Here is a 20122-nt window from a genome sequence, read left to right on the forward strand (position 1 = left end):
ATGTTTTGTATCTAAACTGACCTTTTCTCAACCCTGTCATGGGCTGGGTCTACCACAGTAGCCAACTTTTCAAAACACAACCAACACAAAGCAAATTATAATGAAACCAAGCAGCTTCTGAAGATGAAATCACAAACTCCGCATCCAAATGCAATGCTTAAGCTTCTGGGAAATGCTGACCATGTGCTTCTTCACCTTGAAAGATCTTGGCATGGACACTGTTTATCAAAATAATAAGTTATTGAAATACAGCCGAAAGCATTGCCAGAAATGCTGAATGAACCACTGTTGGCTCAGTCTGCCATGGTCTCTACTGGCTCTTCCAGAGAAGGGCAATCAGCGGGCTCAAAGAACAAGCCCTGCACACAAACCTCACTCAATTGTAGCTGGGACTGCCCACCACCAGCACATCTTGAGCACATCTCAGTCACCTGCAGCTCACTGCAACAGGGGGATCTTCTCCTTCATTTCTCTTGACAGGTATTCTGGATATGATTTTTAAGAGTAGGTGTCGCTTGTCAATGCTTCCCTCCCAGAACATGGCATTTAATGATTCTGAAGAATCATTAAGAAGAAATTCTGGATGTATCCTTGAGACTCATTATTAATTTAATCTGAAATAAGTTGTGCTTTTTATTAACATCTTCATGCTGCAGCATTTTATAGGATATTGGGTTCTTTGTAAGACACACATGCTGTTTTATATTCATATCTGCGCCAGCCTCAGAGCTGGTTTTGTGATGCAACTCACTAATTCAAGATTGAAATGTCTTTCTCATTCTGTGACATTTAGATGCCAAATATTTTCCACAAACCTTATTAAAACACAGTTTGGTACTTCAGCATTCACTGTACAGTCACCAATCACATCAATGCATTCCTGTTGTTTGTATATTCCATAGGAGAAGGTCTTACTTAGCTTGTAGAGTAAGGAAAACACACCCTGAGGCTCACATCTTTTTTAGACAAAGGAAAAAAAGAATTGTTAGCAGGTCAGAAGTGCTCTAAAATTAGCAGCAGCTTTTGTCTATGTTCTGAATAATTTAAACGTGATTCACAATAGCATTTCTGCACAGATAATGGCAACCAATGAGTCTAGTCTCAAATAATAAGCAACATTCTTGAACCAAAAGTGCTACAAACACTTTCATGCTAAATAGCAATAAAGGCTGCTGATGTGACAGACGGCTTTTCAGAGACATAGGCTGTTGCATCTATTGCCACTGGAACAACCATTCACATTAGGGGCTGCTCTCAGGAACCTCCATCACAGCACCCAGGGGGCAGGGACCTGGCTCCTGAGAACAGCTTTGGTTCAGAGGAGGTCCATGAAGATGATCCAAGAGCTGGAGCAGCTTTCTGATGGGGACAGGCTGAGAAAGCTGGGGTTGTTTAGCTTGGAGAATAGGAGGCTCTGAGGAGACCTAAGAGAATCTTCCAGTATCTGAAGTGGGTTCAAAAAAGCTGTGGAGGGACTTTTGAACAAGGGTGTGTAGTGATAAGACAAGGGGTAATGGCTAAACTGGAAGAACAGAGGTTTAGATGAGATCTTAGGAAGAAATTCTTTGGTATGAGGGTGATGAGAACATCACTCAGGTTGCCCAGAGAAGATGAAGCTGACCCATCTGGTCCACCTGGTGTTCAAAACCAGGTTGGACGGGGCTTGGAGCAACTTGGTCTAGTGGGAGGTGTCCCTGCCCATGGCAGGAGGTTGGAACTGGGTGATTTTCAGGTTCCTTCCAGCACCATTCTATGATTCTATGAATGGTGGCTTGAGGTTCTCTTTTATCTTGCTTAATCTTGCTTTTGTTGCAATTTCCTCATATATGCTATAAAAATGCCTGAAACAATACAGGCCAGGCCTGCCATGTCTTTACCAGCAAAGCCAGGGCTGTGCCAGGGATGGCCCACAAGGAACTGAGACGGTATCTCTCCCTGAGAAGCTTTGATGTACAGCCTTCAAAGCATTTAAACCAAGATAGAAAAATTCATATTTGAAAATGTTTCTGTATGTTTGATTGAACTTCTCAGATCTCTCCATTTCTCTTCAGACATACAGAGCCCATGAGCTAAAAGCCAAGCTTTTTCCACAGCTTATGTTCTTGTAAAAACCGCTCCAAGTACACAAATTCTGCTCCTCGCTCCAGTCGGGCTCTGCATGCCAAGTTAAGTATTTATTTTCACTACTTTTGAGACCACCAAAATTAATGTATCTTTCAGACAGGAAGAATTTTATTTATTATGGTGGATTTGAATCCAAGAGATGAAAGCAGAGCAGTATGCATCTCACAAGTGGCCAAGGAGACGGCCCGACCTGAGCTCCCCTCCTTTCCCTGCACCAGCCCCTGCCTGCCCCAATGCATTCCTGTGCTGATGGACCACGGCATTGTGAACACCCCCCCAAAAACTCCCTGTTAATCCTCTCACAAGGGTAGGTTCCAATGTTGTAATGGCTTCCTCACTATCTTAAGTTGCTGGTGTAGCTGCTGGCGGATTGGCACAGCTGGGTGGGCTGGGATGCTGCCAGAAGGAATCTGCTCATCCCTGGGGAGCAGCACCTGGAGAGAAAACAGGCTATTCTTTTCCCTTTTCCATGTGCTGATCCCACCACAAGCTTTTCCCCCAAGGTGACAGATGAAATGGCCAAGCCATTCCATGCCTCTTTGGTGCCCCACCAGCTATTCCCTTTGATAAGCTTCCCTCAGACTGGGATGCTGCCAGAGGCTGCCAAAGCATGATGGTATGAATTCAGAACCTAGCATGAGACGGACCCTAGCACATGTTTCAATTTATTTCCAACCCAGCTTGCTCCACCTGCCCTGGGCTGTCCTGGGTCTCCTGCAAGTGGGAAGGCACATGCCCTGGGTGTTTCCTCTGTGTTGTGCTTTGCATACAGGAGAAAGACATCACTGTTTACTTGTGTCATATTACTGTGTTTTAGGAAGCTACAAATAAAGTATAAAAAACAGAGACCAAATTTGGGCTTGCCAAGCACTTCAGACAACAGCTTGGAGGCAAAATTGGGCCTTAGTTATTCTGAGATAAATCCCCCTGAACTTCTGCTCCCTGGGTCACACAGACAAGCCAGGTACTCTGAGGACCTCATTTGTACCCTCCTTTTGCAAGACCCAGCAGGATTTACCATATTGCTTAATAGCTTTGCTATGGATCCCATCATGACCTTCTTTGAAAGCACAGAAATTAAATTCTAATCTGTTACTGAAAAAAAAATGCTGCTGCTGTTGCTTTCCAGTGTGCCTGGAGCTCCACCAAAATATTGCTGAAGTCATTCTGTCCATTAGGAAGAAAATGCATCTCATCTCTGTAATAACTTTTTAGAAAGCATAATTTCACTTCTAGACCAGAGCCAGTCTAATGATGGACCAGGGTTGTCATTTTTCAGTAAAAATAGTCTACCAAGAAACCTCACTGATGGCTCATTGACCCATGAGGCTCTCCTACAGAGGCAGATGGGTTTTGTCATGGAGACAAATGTGTAATGAGACTGATAGGAAGACAAAACCCATGAGAAACCAGACTTGGAAGTTCAACACCTCATATAACAACTATTTGTTTCTTCCGTGAAGCTGACTAAAGCTTCAGACAGGTCCTAAAAATGTTAACAAGACTTCCAGCCCCTGATGGACTTGCTTGAAATAATGCCAGTTTGGAGGTCCTTGAGATTCTGGATCATCAGACAGTGTCATATCTTTTCCAGGCAGTATTTATATGATTTATCATTGCAAAGCCTTAAAAGAAACTGTAATTTTTAGCTGCGTTCATAATCTCTGATAACACCTCAAGCCTGGGTCCCAGATCTTTAAGAACACACAAAAAAAGTGAGGCATTGGACACCCAATAAAAGAGAATTTGTGCTATCTGCAGTTAGTTTGAATTCAACTTAATTGTTTATTACCCTGAGGTCTGTGAAGGATAAAGAATACTGAATAAAATATTTCTACCACCTCAGCCTTTATGAAAACATTCACAACCTGTTATACACCAGGGTCAGTAGCTTTGAAATGATCTCACAATTTGATTTCATTATATTTTAATTGTAAATGATACATTCCAGGGCTCACAGAGGGTGAGAACCTGGGACTGGGGGAACATTAAACTGCAAGTTTGTGGTTCTGTTTTTTTTGTTTGGTTTTTTTGGTTATTTTTATGGGTTTTTTTTTTGGTTTTTTTTTTTTCTTTTTAATACTCCAGCCAGCTGTACTGCAGTCAGGTGCAACACAAACTACCAAACACCCTGCTAACATAAGGAGAGCCTGACCTAGAGGGACCAGTCTGAACAGGCTTTTTAGTCTGCACGCTTATTCAATTCACTCTGTGGAAAAGCTGCCAACCAGGGGAGCTGGTGCCAGAAGCGTGGTGGGTTTTTTAATACAAAGTTGCAAAACCACAAAACTCATTTTTACTAGTGACCTTTTTACCACAAATTGTTGGGGTACTTAAAAAAAAAAAAAAAAAAAAAAAAAAAAAAAGAGAGATACTTTGGTCAGGACTGAAAAGACATTCCAGAAATGTTGCTCCAGCAGCTGCTCCCTAATGCTGTGCTGTTTTCCTGGTGTTTGTATCCAAACTAGACTGGGTTCTGCTTGGATGGGTCAAACAGTTTTTTGGGTTGTTTTGTTTTTGTTTTTTTTTCTTGTGGAACAGATTTTAGATTGTGAAATAGATCACCAAAAATAGCTAAAGTATTGGAAAGAGGGAGCAAGGAGTAGGGGGTTGGGGTACAGACAAGGAGAAGATCCAGGGCTGTGCCTGCACCAAATGCTGAGTGTAGGTGTTTTGTTGTTTTTTTTCCCAGCTGCTTTTGCTGTTTTTTCCCTCTAAGAACACACAGATCTATTTTACTTTATTTCTACAGCTTTTTTAGACACTGACAAGTCAGTAGTTACAGCTGGACTCACTCTCCCTTTGAGAGTTCCACTAAGTTTTGATCTCCTTTGCCCAGGTTTTCATACTGATTCATTCCCTAATTTCATTAAAATTGGCTATGTGTAAGAGGTGTATTTGTGAGCAAAGCTTGACCTACTTTTTCCACCTCCTCTGCCAAGTGTTTTACGAAGGGATTTAGCCAAAGCTGGGCTGGGGGCAGTGGGACTCTCACCTGGGTGACCTTTCAAGCTTGTCCAGTTCTGCACTCTCCACACACCTCCATGGAGAATCCCAGCTTCAAGTGAAAAAAGACCAGTATGCTTTAATGAGTCCCAAGGAATTAAAACTACTTAAAGTTCTTGCAGTAGTCTGTTTATAATTTTTGCTTTGTTGCAGTTTAACCTAAAAAAGGTATAAAAGCTGGTCTTCTAAAATAATTTCTATGCAGTGAGATACTTCTATACTCTATAAGAAATGCCTTAAAATGTGTACAGTATTTACAAAGAAAGGCCTAACAGAAAGCTGAGTGACAATCACCATATGCTAGCAGGTACTTCACAGGAAGAGCAAAAAAAAAAATTCCAAACTAAAAAACAAACCCACGTTGGCTCTGGCTTCCTGTCTCAGTCAGCAGCCCCAAGGTGCTTCAGAAATCAGCAAAGCTGTGCCAAGGCACGAGCATGGGTCTGCTGAGATTTTTGGTCAATCTCCTGCCACCACCAATGGGCCCAGAATATCAGGATGGGTTTCTGTTGTTGTGTTTAGAGATAGAAAATTGAGACATATGCAGCCCAAATGAGAAAGAACCACAATTTGCAGCAAAGTATCTGACGACCAGGGGCTTAGCTACGAATTCTGTCACATCCATTGGAATCTATCCCCCAACATTAAGGAAATATCACTTCTACTGAGGGATTTTGTTATTGCTGAGGGCTTTTTATTAATTTCAGCCTTTGTCTCCAAAAAATTTTCATGTCCTAAAGTGATTTCCTCTCCCACTCCAAGGCCATGTCAGTTAGCCTCTGCAGGGGGGCTTGTTTGTAAACACAGGGCGAAAGCACTCTGCTCTGCTTTTAATTTCTGTCAAAACATCCCAATTTACTCTTTTTCTTTTTTTCTCACTTCTTAGTATGGATAATTACTTCTGGAAAACAGTCTTGGCCTCAAACTTGTCCAGACTGGTTTATAAAAGCAATTAACATTCGAAACCAGCCCTGCTGATTGGCCAGTGGCTGAGCCAAACATCAGTTCCCCAATTGGCTAAGCTCAATGAGTTGGGATGTGGTTTAGCAGAGCACAAAACCACCACCAAATGGCAATCAAAAGCAGCTGCTGCCAGTGCTGGGCTGACAGGGGAGGCTCCAAAGAAGCAGGAGCAGCCCTATGTGCACGCCTGCATTGTGGCCAAATTCATCTCCATCCGTGTCACATCGTGCTGTGCCCTCATACCCCTAGCATTGAAAGCTCTTGGCTTTCAGAGACACGGGTTTAACAGTAAGCAGTTTATGGAGTTATTTTACATCTTGATTTACCAAGCATCCTACTGGAACAATGAAGGAATGCTGTGGCGTGTGCTGTCTGTCCTGCGGTCAGCAAGAGAGAAAATCTTCTCTAATTTTTTAATGTGTTTTGAACTCCCCTCCTTCCTCCACTCCACAACCAGCTAACCAGTTACAAGGCAAGCCTCACACACAGGGAAAACTAAATGTAGAGAAGGACAGGAACACAGAAATGCAATCAAAGTAAAGCAAAATATGAGTAAACTATTATTTTTGGTGTGTTTTTTGGTTTTTTTCTTCATTATCCCAAAGGATCTATACTTGAGTTCTGCCAGAAGCTTAGGTAGATGAGCAATTTGTCAGGGAGAAAAAGCACCATGCCACCTTTGCTGTGTTCAGAGGGAGATACTAGCAGGGCAGACTCTTCAGCCCACACCAGTGTCTGGTTTTGCTTGGACTGGATTTTGAATTTCACTTTTATTACCTTTGAGTCTGAAATTTTTCAAGGAAGCCCTCCAAGATCTTTGAAACTTTGCTCTCATTTGAAGGCTGGGAAAGTTTTACCCTCAATTTAAGTGAATACCAGATTCAAGAGAGCCCAAGGCAGTTTGGACACATGTAGCAGAGGTGTCCTGTGATCTCTGCCACAGAATGGGGCTGCAGTTCCCAGACAGCTCAGTTAATCTGAAGCTTAACTCGTTACTGTTCAGAGTATGGAGCTCCTTAGCTGAAAGTATCTAGAAAAGTGCCAATAGCTTTTTCTACCAGTTGTAGAAGTTTGTCAGAAGTAAAGAAAGGTGGAGATTGCTTTCCAGAGAGCAGATTTAAACATGAGTGTTAAACTCATGAGTTTAACCCCAAAGCTGCAGGGTTACCATGGTCTCAGCTGTGGTTTGGAGCTCCTCTGGGAGCTGATTCATCCAAAGACACAGCAGCAACCCTGTACACCAGGAAAAGGGACAATCAACCCCATCAAGACCTGAGGCAGAGCTCTGCCTTTTCAAATCATGACTCAGATTCCTCAGACCTAGCAAACAGCCCTTCTCAAGGTGATGTGATGAGCTAGCTCAGTTCTAGCACCTGAGAAGCAGCAACAGCAGCCAAATGCATGGGTTCTTTAGGCACCCACAGCTGCAGCCACCCAGGCTCTGATGCCTTTCCCTGCCCTGGGAGGGGGTGTGGTGCCATTCAGCTTCTCTGCTCACTGCACATGGCTCAGATCAGCTCAGGTAACTCCTGACCCACATTTCCTTCTTAAACCATTTCAGCAAGTGTGTTGCTCTCCACAGCTCTGTCTCTGGATTTTAGCACAATGTATCAGTGGCACCAAGAGAGTCTGGCACCCACTACACATACGCAGCCTCTCACAGTCCATCCAGCAGTATCACTTCTGTCTGGCTCCTTCAATGCTCTCAGAGACAAGCACTTGCTTAGCACCCTCCCAGGTGGGGCCATTGGCACCCCAGAGCTGGACCTCCTTAGCTGGGCTGGGATGGGACAGTATCTAGCTGACATTAAGAGGGTTGCCTCAGGTTTTGCCAGCTGCAGATCTTGCCCACAGCTGTTGTATGTGACCTTTCCTCCTGACACCATCTGAATTTTCTGGGCTTTGAGAAAGCATGTACTCACATAAACAAAACCAGATATAGGAGGAGAGGAACCTGTTTAAGATTTGAGATGACAATTCTGCCCTCAGTTACACTTTCTTGAACAAGAGCAGATTTGGTTAGTAACAAGATACAAACCTAATTCTGATTATTTTAACACCAGCAAAGCAAATGGCTCTGAGAGAATAAGGAGTGCTTTACTGCACTGCACTGGCACTGGTACAATGCCCACCACTGCTGCTGCCTAGTGCCCTGGACATTTTCTCTACAACATGGTTTCAAACATTTGTGAGAGCTGAAAACAAAGAAATGAAATACCAGCCTCATGCAGACATTAGAAATGAAAAATAAAATATCCAGGAAATCCCTGCAAGATTTTGGAGTGAACAGGAAGATATATTACAGAACTTTTCAACTTTTTTTTTTCTTTTTAACTTCTAAGCAACAGAATGCCAAAATGCTAACAGGCAGGGCAAATTGAGCAAAAATAAAATATTCTGTGGGCTGGGTTAGAAATTAAGGCAGTGTTTATTTTTTTATGCTTTACACTTTGGCCAGCATTTATCCTGAATGAAGGCAGCAAATGTTATTAGATTTCATGGAATGTAAATAAACAGTTATTGGTAAATACATTTTGGTGGTCTGCTTGTTACACTGCATGTCAGAAAAACTATAGGGAACTGGCAGGAGTTCAGACGTCTTCAAGGAACACAGAAAACAGACATATTTTACTAATTATAGCTAACAAAAACACTCTGAGATTACAGTTAAATTACATTAAAACATAACTTGTTGGCAAAGGCTGCGAGCATAATGCTTTGCCTATATCTTTCTGTATAATGTTTCATCTGGAACAGAGCAGTAACACTGGGAAACCCTGGCACAGACCAAGGCACTGCAGCCCTTTGTGGCTGGTCCAGCTGGTCACTTTGTTTCCTGCAATAGTGTTTGTAGGACCAATGTAGTTTCTGAAAAGCCCAAGCCCTGGGTTTGCCTGCAGCAGATTCTGCAGAGGGGTGACCTGATCTCTTTGCGCCTGTGCAGATGGGATGGGGAAAGAGGCACCTGCTAAATACAAGGGGCTGTAGAGCTCTGGGGAGGGCTGAGAGGGCAGAAACAGTGGGAACTGGAGGGCTGGAGCTCCCAGCAGGAGCTTTTGAATCCACACCACCTTACCCGGATGGTGGGAGCCACCTCCAGCTGAGTCCTCACTGAGCTGTGAGCTGGTTTCACTGCAGGAGTGCCATGCTGCACCTTTGGCTTCTAGCTACTGGCTCTTCCCTGCAATACACGTATGGGACAAGAGAAAGACATGATGGCTCTGGTCTGGAGCCTTAAGTGAGGTTCAAAGCCCTGTTTCAGCTGTTTCAGTATGCAGGGACTTGACATAGCTAAAATCAGAACTATACTTTGCACCAAGCCAGAGGTTTCTGTGTGTATTTCCACTAACCTACTTAACCTCCTTACAGGAATGGGACTGGACAGATCATACCCATGTGCAAGATGCCCAGACAGTGTTTGTGGCACATCTGCTAAGGTCTCTGCCAGCCATATTCACCCCCTGGGTGATTCTCCGGTTGTGAACCCTGTGAACCCTGTCACCATTCCCAAACTCCCCTCCCACCACCAGACCTGGCCCATGGCACCTGCCCCACCCTTTCTGCTGCAGCAGACCCTTCCTAGCCACAAGAAGCAAACAAGGCCTTTCTGCAGAAATGGTTTTGGTCTGACAATGTCCAGAGATTGCACAACAAATGAGCTGTAGTGAACAGTGTGCACCAGTCCACTACACATACCTGCAGCGAACAACCCCCTGTGTGGGGCAGAAAATTAACTGCACTATGCTTGTGCTATGCTCAATTTGATTATCAACTATTAACTTCATTTTAAGTGCAGGTCACATGAAATAAATCAAAGACTTTATAACACCCTCCAGTACCTGAAGGGGGTCCAGGAAAGCTGAAGGACTAATAGGATAAGGGAAAATGTTTTTAATGCTGCAAGAGGGGAGGACTGAGGTGAGAGCTTAAAAAGAAATTCTTTGCTGTAAGGATTGTGAGACACTGGAACAGGTTGCTCAGAGAAGCTGTGGCTGCCCCATCCTTGGCAATGTTCAAAGCCAGGCCGGATGGGGCTTGGTGCAACCTAGTCTGGTGGCAGGTGTCCTTGTCCCTGGCAGTGGGGTTGGAACTGGATGTTCTTTAAGATCTCTTCCAACCCAAGCCAGTCTGGGATTCCATGATAAAGAAAGATGCATGTGAGCAGCATTCAGGTCACAGAAAAACAGGTGCAATGTGTGATTCTCTTCTTCCACAGATATACATCAGGAGATGATAATATTGTTACTTTACAGAAAGTCTCTAACCTGGAACAGTTTCCTTCCTTCTGTTGGTGGGATATTAAAAGTGAGTGGTCCCTGGCAGGGTGAGGCAGCTGGGCTGTTAGCTCTGCTGTGCAGCTTTGATTATACATTTTAAAACCAGGTAAATCAAGGCAGTGATTTAGTCTGATCATTTAACCTGACCACAATTTAGACTACAAGAAAGACACTTTATCATTTGGTCTACCAAGGAAATGAAAGGGTAGTATACAGGCTCATTTCCCCAGAACATTAACAGCACTCCAGCCACTGCTCCCCACTTGAGAAATAGGCAGTTCTTGGATTATTCTTGCATCCATGTAAAGAAATCCTCTAGTGAAATCATGCTTCACCATTACTGCGTAATAATCTCTTCCCTTGGACTGTCTTTGTCTCACATTTATGGGCCATTCTTTGCTGGGAAGATTTTTACAGGGGATCTGAAGTTTAAAAGAAGACAGATGACAAGCTGTGATCGCAAGGAGGAGAGGCTCACCATATGGAAATGGAAAGCCCTGGCTCCCTCCTCTATCCCTCCTCCCCCCTCCCCTGCCGAGTTTTTCTACTTCACATGGTGCTGTTGGGATTTGAAGATCAGAATACAAATTAAATTATTAAACGAGGAACAAAAAACCCCAAACAAAACAACAAAAAACTCAGGCCTTTCCTCTCCATCCTCCCATGTGATCAGTAATTATAAATCAAAGTGTGGAAAACAACCCCGCTGGAAGCTGGCATTTGGGAAATAGCCCAGTTGCCTACAGAAGGATATAATGCTCTGGTGCATTATAGCTTTGCGTGCTATGGTATTCATATATAAACTGATCCTATAACTAAAAAATTATATTAATGGCAGAGATGTACCCATGGGGTACATTTATGATATTATTTATTATTTACTTACTGGGAAGAGCAGAAGCACCACTCATCAATCCACTGCATTTGTCCAGCATCAGCATCCCAGTCACCTCAAACCAAGCCATGTTCTCCAAAACAGCCCATCCCAGCTGATGGTCTTCAGCCATAAAGCACTACACTTTATGTAGTAATGTGGGTCACCAGTCCCTTACAGCCCAGACACTCAAAAAGAAAGGAAATAATGCAGTTCATCCAGGTAAAACTTGAGGTGTGCTTTGACATTTATTTTTGGAGTGGCTGAGCTCTGTCACTGGGCTGTGAGCCCTGAGAGGACTCACTGCTTATGGTTCAGGTGTCAGCCCTCACACCTGCACTCTGTGGAAGCTGCAGGGGATTTTGCATTTAAAAAAACAAACAAACCCCCCCCAGAACACTGTAGGTCCTGGGTTTTGAAAAATGTGGCCCCTTCTTTCATATTGGCCTTGCAAGGCTTGGGCTCAGCTGCTGACCTCAGTAGCCAGACTTACACAATAAGCACTTAGTCCTCTTAGTGCAGCTTTGGGCTATGGACATCCCATTAAGGCACCCAGGTCTGAACACCAGCTCCTTGCAGCCAAAATAAATAGCTGAATCAATGCTACACAGAGTTTAATCTAAACACGTAACTGAGCCTAACTCAGCTATACACTGTATTCCATCGACAGGTCCTGGAGATGGCAAACTGAAGCCTGCTTTTATAGTGTGCCAGCTCAGGGACCTGTTCCCAATTTGCAGATTTGGCCTGTTGCATTCTAAAAAGATGTTTAATATACCCTATGCCTGTTTGTGTTAATGTTTACCATTGAAGTTTTTCATTATTTGATGTTATATTTGGCCACAGCATTAAAATTCCATTGGACTGACTGAAATCTAGTGTCAAATCAAAGCCAAAGAAGCATCTTTTTGATAGACCTTCAGCTCCCATGCAAATACATTAAGAAAAAAAAAAAATCTGTTGTAGGTGTTTACTTCATTGCTTTTCTTCCTTTTGCCAAAGAAATAGCAAACACTTTATTTATTAGCTGTTGGTTTTATATACACAGCTCTGGGAGAGTTGAGCCCAAAGCCATGGACTAGCAGGGAGGCACAAGCCCATCCTGTACCAGGGTCAAGTGGATGGCTGCCACCTTCCTCCAGGCCTCATCATTTGGGATAACCAGGATAACCTACAGTGCTTCTTGCGACCCGATGCTCCCTGGGGACTGCCAATGGGCTACACCAGTTTTTCTGCTTATTGTGTCTTGGCTCATAATCAACCTTTGAAACCCAAACAAAACCTCATGTCCCACTGTCCTGCAAAGCCTAAAGCCTTGATTCACAAAACTGCCCAAGCACACACTTAAAATGTGATAGTTGCACTAGGACAGGCTTAAAATGAAGCCCTTGCATTAAGTCTGCACCTAATGGGAACTGGCCTGATCTGGGGGTCTGGCTCTCAGTCCTATTCCCCCCCCTTTCTCCGCCTGCCCGCCTCACCTTGCAGGTTGAGGGAAGGATTTTCTCATGGAAATCCAGTGATACAGGATCAGGAGTTGATCCCCAAGTGCCGTGGGGAATCACAAGCTCTGGGGGGGGGGGTTGCTGAGGAATCTCAGCACTCTCAGACTCAGAGCCTGCAAATCATGCACACGCTCACAAAAACCTTGGCATGGCTCAGCAAGTCCAGAGTGAAAATAAATGAAGGAGGTATGCCTAAGTCCAGATGTGCCTGAATTCAAAGAGACCTGGAAAATATGATGGCCTGGACGAAAAACTGGGAAACAGCACTTAAACATAAAGCCATGAGGGTAGTTCTGCAAAACAGTCAAGAGATACTCTCTCAGATAGCTAAAAAGTGGAACATTGCAAAAAACCCATTTTTCAGTCCTCCAAAGAACTGTCAAAAGAGACATTTCACACTGTGTCCCCTACCCAGAATATTTTCTCCAACTTTCTCATCAAAATTAAGATCAGATATTTTATATTTCAGTGAACTTTACTATTGTTCTTGGATTTTGGGGGCTTTGTTTGTTTGTTTGGGGTTTTTTTTAGGATATTTTTCTTTATTTTAAAGATTATAAATTAAGTTATGTAAATGTCATCTCAGTACATAAGAGCATTTATTTTGATAGTATTAAAATGGCATGTTTTGATTAATGAAAAATTCCCACTTAGCTCCAAACTGGATTTCTTACTGAAGTGGGAAACAAAATCTCTGTCTGAAAAACTTCGTTCAGCTGCAGTTAAATGCTGAGGCACTGAAGATAAAAAGATATGCAACATTATATTGAAGTAAATGTATAAATACTTATAATATATAGCAGCAGTTCTGAAAAGTATGCCCAACCCTGAGATTACTCATATTAAAATATTCTCTTTAAGAGATACACAAGAAGTTTGACATCTGGGGGAAAATAAAGCCATATTCCTAAGAAATCCCAGTGGTCACAGGAGACTGAGATGCCCCTGGTTAGGGCCAGAGGGGTATTTTAACATTTGCCCACTAGCATAGCTTACTGGACTGTAGATAAATCTGTATCTGTTAATCCTGAACGGTGTCATCTTCATATTTTATTTTTGAAGGAACTGATTTACTATAAAAGCCATTGAGATCCCAGTGTTATTGGCTGAGAGGTTCTACATTACTGAAGCAAAAGTGAAGTAAACCCAACTTTCTCCCAGTATTATTTCTCCAGTATTAATTGGAGTGAATGTGTGATGGTTCACACGGCCCTCCCACATCAGCCCCTAATTCTTCACTGTTTCTTCTAAAATATATTGTTCAAATAGATGAACTGTCTAAGCTTTGCTTTGTGACTTCCTGCTGGCTATGAGGTGCAAACAATATCTGTTAGTATCTGAAAGGCTGGTAAATTGTTCCCTTTAGAAAAAAAATGCCTTCAATGCTGTCCTTAATGAAGTGTACAGAGCTGCTAATGCCGGGGCATCTCATCACCACTGTCAGCTCCTCCTCTCATCAGGTACCTCATGGAGGTACCCGCACCCTTGCTTCTGGAGTCACCTCCTGGCTTTGAACACTATTCCCTGGCTACCCTGGTGACTGCCAGCAGCTGAGGCAATTTGGAAGTGCAGAAGCTGAACACCGTTTTTCTCTCAGGCTTCTGTCTTTATCTGGCATTGGTTTCATGAAAGGACAACTTGCCTATGGCCTGAAATAAGACCAACCACTTCACATAAGACTTGGAAAAAATATAGTGATGGGAAGCAATGAGCTGTCTTTATACTCTGCTGACACCCATCCATTGTGTAAACACACCGGCTGCATGGGTTGAGGACAGAAGGCTTCTGCAGTCACAGCAAAGAGCCTTGGCCACCAACCAAGGAACTTCCATCCTCTTGAGCTGAAAAGCCCACTTATCATTTAGACCTCAAAGAGGTTGTTTCTTGCTTGATGCAGGCAAAGAAGGGTTCTTGCTTCTTTACATGTAGCAGGCATTACTTTCCTCTTCTAGTAAAATACAAGGGGCTTGAAGGATCTCCTAGATCAAACCAACAGAAGGACCTAGGGACTTGGATCTGCCCATTAGGCAGCAGCAGCACAATAGCTGGGCCAGGCTCTTATGTGTAAATTGGATAGCTCCAACAAGCAAACCCAGTTTTATCAGCAGAGGATCTAGTCCACATTGTATCTGAGCTTGCTGCAGCTATCCTGTGATGAATCAGTTATGAATCTGGCCTCCAGACAGAGTTGTCACATCTGCCACTTCCAAATAAAATGTACTTGTAGTATCAATGAAATAGAATCAGAGAAAGCCTATAGCAAACATGGCATGTTAGACATTAACCACAATGCTCACAGTCCTAGAAAGGTCTGATAAACCACGATTAAACTTAATTATGGATTATTTTATATTACCTACCTCCAAGCACTGTGGAAAATTGCTTCCTTTTAACTGCCTTGGCTGGCTTTCTCTGACCACACACATACTGGGGGATATTTTCCCATGATTGATGTATTTGTTTACCGAGCTCCTTGCTCAGATACAGGCCAACTCTCCCTTTAATCAGAGGTGTAAGAATACCTTAATAGTTGTCAGAGCCCACATTAACCTCTTGATTAAAAGACATCCTCACACCATTAAAGACACATGTAACAAAGCAAGTTCATAATCTCAGTATAGAACTCACGATGGGCAAATACTTGTGTTAGTGCACTTGGCCCTTTGACGTTTCACTGATTTACAGAAGTGGTTTTTTTTTCCCTTTTACCAGTGAGTAGATGGAAGGGGCTTGGTGGGTCGTAGTTTGGGTTTTGGGGAGTGGGGCTTGTGTTTTGTTTTGGGGTGGGTTTTTTTGGTTGTTTTTTGGGGGGGTGGGTTGTTTTTTTTTGCTTTTGCTTAAGGGAAAAAAGTTCCATCAACATCAGTTTTGAGTAAACTTCTTTTGACTGCTTACCTACACTGGCTGTTACACTTTTTCACTACAGCAATATTGCCAATAAAATCAACATGTCAAAATTCAGAAGCATAGACAAGTTCATCTGTGACACTAATTTTGCCTGGCAAATAATTCTCCTTGTTTCTGCAAGGGCTTCAATTTCTTGTGGATTCAAAGCAAATTCATCTTTAATTTGATGCCTCAGTCTTATATTTTTTTTTCCAATCTCATTAGGGTAAAAATAGCAAGGATGTCCATATGATTAAAGACTTCATGTGCAAGAAAGCAATCTGGTCATAGTGCTCCTTAGCTTTATATACTTCTTTCTATTTGACAACATTAACTTGCCATCTGTCAGCTCAGTTACATAGTTTACTTGCTGCTTGCTTGGCATTCACCTCCCCCTTTTTTGCTGTCAGCTGCTTTTAATAGTTGGGCCCCCTTGAGTGGCCCACTTATGCAGATTTGAAACAGGAGAAATCCTAAAAACTGACCATATGGGAACCCACTTTGTACTCCCCAGGCTGACATAGTCATGCACAGACCTCCTCTCCCTCCCATGCACCCCTAGCACTTAAAAAGAAATCAAATTTTTCCCTCCTTCTGTAGTACCTTCCACCTGGGGGACTCCAGAACATCACACAGCAGATACCAACAGCCAAATGTTGATCTCCTGGGCAGGGCTGCTGAGGCCAGGTTCCCTGGGAGCCTTAAACATGCTATGAAATAAATGGAAGAGATCGTTAAGACTGTGCAAGGAAGGTTGCCAGTACAAAACAGGGATGACCAGAAACTCCTGACACAGAATTTTTCAACATTTTTTGTGATAACTGTTTGTATTCCTCAAAATATTCCTCTCTCAACCAGGAGCCTTAATTCTAGGGAGGCAAAAAAAACTAACCAAAACCAACAAACTAAATGGGAGAAGGTAAATGGAACTGGGAGATTATGTTTTACTGCCAAAACATGTAGTGTTTTGGAGAGAAAAGGAAGCATCTAGTTCCCAACATCCAACTCCTACCAGGCATCCAGTGTGGAGCAGCAGTACAAACTCAGGCTTTCATCTGGGAAACTTGTTTCTTCAGAAATTCTCCCCCAAACTTAGAAATTTCCAGTACCTTCTGTCAGTGGTACTACTTCATCTTGATTATTGTCCACTTAGTAAGTGTTGTCTCTGAAAACACTTCCTTATTTTAAGTGATATTGCAATTACTAAGCTGGTCTATAAAAGTTTTGTTGTTATAATTAAGATTTTCTGTCTTCCAAAATCCACTGCAGAAAGCAAAGCTGAGTGGGCAGAGGCTCAGCTTTTGTGTGAACAATCATCTTTCACAGGCTGGAAAGGTAAAAATCCAAACAATTTATAATTTTCTCGGAAATGCCCTGGGGCTTTGGGATAGATTTAGAGCAGCATCTCCAGAGCATCTGGGACAAAGACCTGAGGAGCGAAGTCACCCTGGCTGTCAGATTGACAGGACTCCATCAACAGGGCCATTTTTTTCAAGATCTCAGACATTTAACCCTCCAAAACTCATACCGGATGCTAAGAATTATGTTTATAAAAGGAGATACATCAATTTATATGTCTCAAATCATACTAATTTATCTGAATACATAGCAAAACTATTTTTTCCCCGTGTGATTTCTCTGTCATTTGATAGTGTCTGGATACTGAAATGAAAAGATGAGCTTTTCTCCTGAGCAGAAAGTCAATGCCAAGACTGATTACTGCTTAATTCATAGGGGAAAATCCATCTGTGCACAGCCAGGCTTCTGGCCAAGGGTGTCACAGCTCACCCATGCAGTTGCTGCCTGGTGCAGGATGCCATCACTGCCCTTTGCCATCAGACTGGGCCATGCTCTTCTTCTCTACCTAAACTGTGTGAGGTGAAGTATACTTAAAAGGGTTTCCAGCCTCAGAGGTAACTAAATTACCTGCAGGTAAGTGAATTAAATGGCTTGTGTCTACATGAGAATTCATTCATTACATTCAGAGCTTCCCTTGCCTTATTTATGCTCCCTTTCAGGAAAAAGTGACATCAGGACCATGACTAGTTTGCACTGGTGGTTTTTGGTTTTTGTTTTGTTTGGTTTCTTTTTTCTGGTTGCCTTTTCAAAAACTCATTTCAAAGTGATTAGAGAAAAATGTAAAAGCTTAAAATCTTTTAAACAAAAAAGACAAGATCAAATGCAGAACAGTATCTCAAGTCTAGATAGTTTAAACATAAAGGACCCTGATCCTTCTTCACAGATATGCAGGGAGGGCACAAGGTTGCAAAGGGACATTGGTCTGGGTGACCTCCAGCCACTTTGAATCTCTTCGCTAAGATCATCCCATCAATCCAGCACAAAGGCTGGAATACATCAGCAGAGAGGGTCTGAACTCAGATTGCATCTGGAGCTCATCTGAACATGTTTTTGCTGGGTTTGATCCACTCTTGGCATAAAAAATAGCCAGCACTTGGACAGGTCCTTGACAAGGAATCCAGAAGAGAACTGCAGGTGATGGGGAGGGTGATCCCAGCTTGGGCAGTGGGCTGACGACAGGCAAGAAGTCAGGCCCAGAGCATGACAACACTTGACATAACAATTAGTATTTTCATAAAAGCAAAGATGGAAATGACTTCCTGGATCTAATGGCCCAACACGGGTCTAAGCAGCCATCAGAAGATCACCCCACTAAAGAAAGGAAAGTCCAACTGTGAGACAGAGCCAAAAAAACCCTCCAGCACTGCTCCCCCGATGGGAGCCCGTCCAGATGTGTGCCTGCCTCTAGGGCAAGAGCACTCCTGTAATTTAGAACAGTCTCCAGGCTGCTCTCATTTATGCTAGAGGCCAGTGCTTCAGACAGAGTTCAAAGGCTGCCCTGAGCTGCTCTGCACATGGGGTGGCCACTGGCTGGCACCCAGGTCAGCAGGCAGAACCATCCACTTACCAGATCCAGCTTTCCACTCCAGGCTGGGTTACCTCCTACAAACGGGGTTGGTGACCATCTGGTTGCTCTAATGGGCTACCAACCAGTCCCTCCCATCTCTTCCAGGTACCCTGGACATCCCCTCTCTGTAACGTACAGATACACCCAGGGTCAGGTTGTGGAGTAATACTACAATCCTGCAAAGATATCCAAATCTCTCCGTAGGATGTCAAAGCTCATCCCATCACTGTGTGGCAAAGATGCTAAACTTAAACCTGGTACCAAAGGCAGAGTTTCATAATTCTGAAACATAACCACTGCTCCAAATATTTCCCAGTATCAGCACGTGTTGGATTCAAATATCCAAATATTTAAGAAGCAATATGTACCTCTTAGGGCTGTAAGCTCTGGCCAAACCCTGTCTTGCATAGGCAACATGCTGGTTGCCTACGCAGATGACAGAAGCCATAATGGCAAAACAAATGCATCAACACTTTGACCAAAATAGAAAAAATGGAAGAACATCAGTATGATGCTGTTGGCAAAACTTGACAGAAATTTCCAGTTTAAAAAGCTGAATCGTTCACGTTTACAATAAGGTCTTACAGCTTTTGGGACATTGTGTCTTTACAGAGGCTGGATTCATTAGAGAAGCTCATTCTTTTGCACAGGGGTTTAGTGAGCCACCCAGTCCTCCTCCTTTTCCTCTCCGGGAAGACTCAGTAGCTACAGGAAAACTCAGTGTGAATGGGAGGTGTGTATGGGGATTACTGGCAATTACACAAGCACCTTAGAAATAAATCACAAACTTACTGTTGATATGACTGCAAACCTGGAATGAATCCTCATTTTATCCTTGGAAAAGGTCTTTAGCAACACTCTATAAAGTAAAAAGAAAATGAAATTGACTTTAAGAATAACATTTTAATAATACTGAGATGCTGACAAAACCGTTGGAGAGCAAAGGAACTCCATCACCTGAAATGGACCCACTACCTGGGAAGTAGCTCCTGGCATTTGCTTTGAGCATTGTCAGGGCCAAAGTCTGGTTAACTCAGTGACTACTGCTATCATCATGCCTGGAGAGAAAACTGTGGTGGAAAACAGACTGCAGGGATATATAAGCTGGTAGTGGCTCTCACATCAACTTTCTCCAAATGCTGCTCTTCAGCAGGAGAAATGGCAGAGGCAGGACCACCCTCACCTAAACAAAACCTGCAGAGCTATGGTGCTTCACAGCACCATGAGATGTGAACTGGGAGGTCAGAGTTATTGTATTTCCTAATGGGGAGTCCCAAAGGGAATTGGGCTGTGTGCAATTAGCTACAAGTGCCTGGGATGGAAACATGAGTGAAAACAGCAAATCTGCTGTCTGGCACCCAGACTGAGAGTCTGTAACACCCAAGATGCACCGGCCTTGAGATGCACACACTGCACTGTTCAGTGTGTGTCTGCACACATTTACCCTGGAAATGCAGAAGCCAGGCTCCCAGTTACACCATGCATCCCAAAAAACACTCAGAGTCCCCGTCTGGCTTTCAGCAGGGCCACCTGACATCCAGATGTCCCTACAGATGCAATG

At 43.2% G+C, this 20122-nt stretch overlaps 1 long non-coding RNA gene across 4 annotated transcripts in view; it reads right to left on the reverse strand.

The window, feature by feature from the left end:
* Positions 1 to 601: 601 nt before the first annotated feature.
* The window catches only part of LOC139802908 (uncharacterized), a 204112-nt gene continuing 184591 nt past the window's right edge, over positions 602 to 20122 (reverse strand). For 3 of the 4 annotated variants that reach the window (XR_011728813.1, XR_011728814.1, XR_011728816.1), the window contains exons 4-6: positions 16239 to 16345; positions 9165 to 9274; positions 602 to 956 (exon numbers count right to left, since the gene is read on the reverse strand). This is a non-coding gene — a long non-coding RNA (uncharacterized lncRNA). The remainder of the gene's footprint in view (positions 957 to 9164; positions 9275 to 16238; positions 16346 to 20122) is intronic. The other variant, XR_011728815.1, reaches the window with a different exon arrangement.

This window comes from Heliangelus exortis, chromosome 15 (assembly GCF_036169615.1).
Source record: "Heliangelus exortis chromosome 15, bHelExo1.hap1, whole genome shotgun sequence".
In the NCBI taxonomy this organism is placed as follows: Eukaryota; Metazoa; Chordata; class Aves; order Apodiformes; family Trochilidae; genus Heliangelus; species Heliangelus exortis.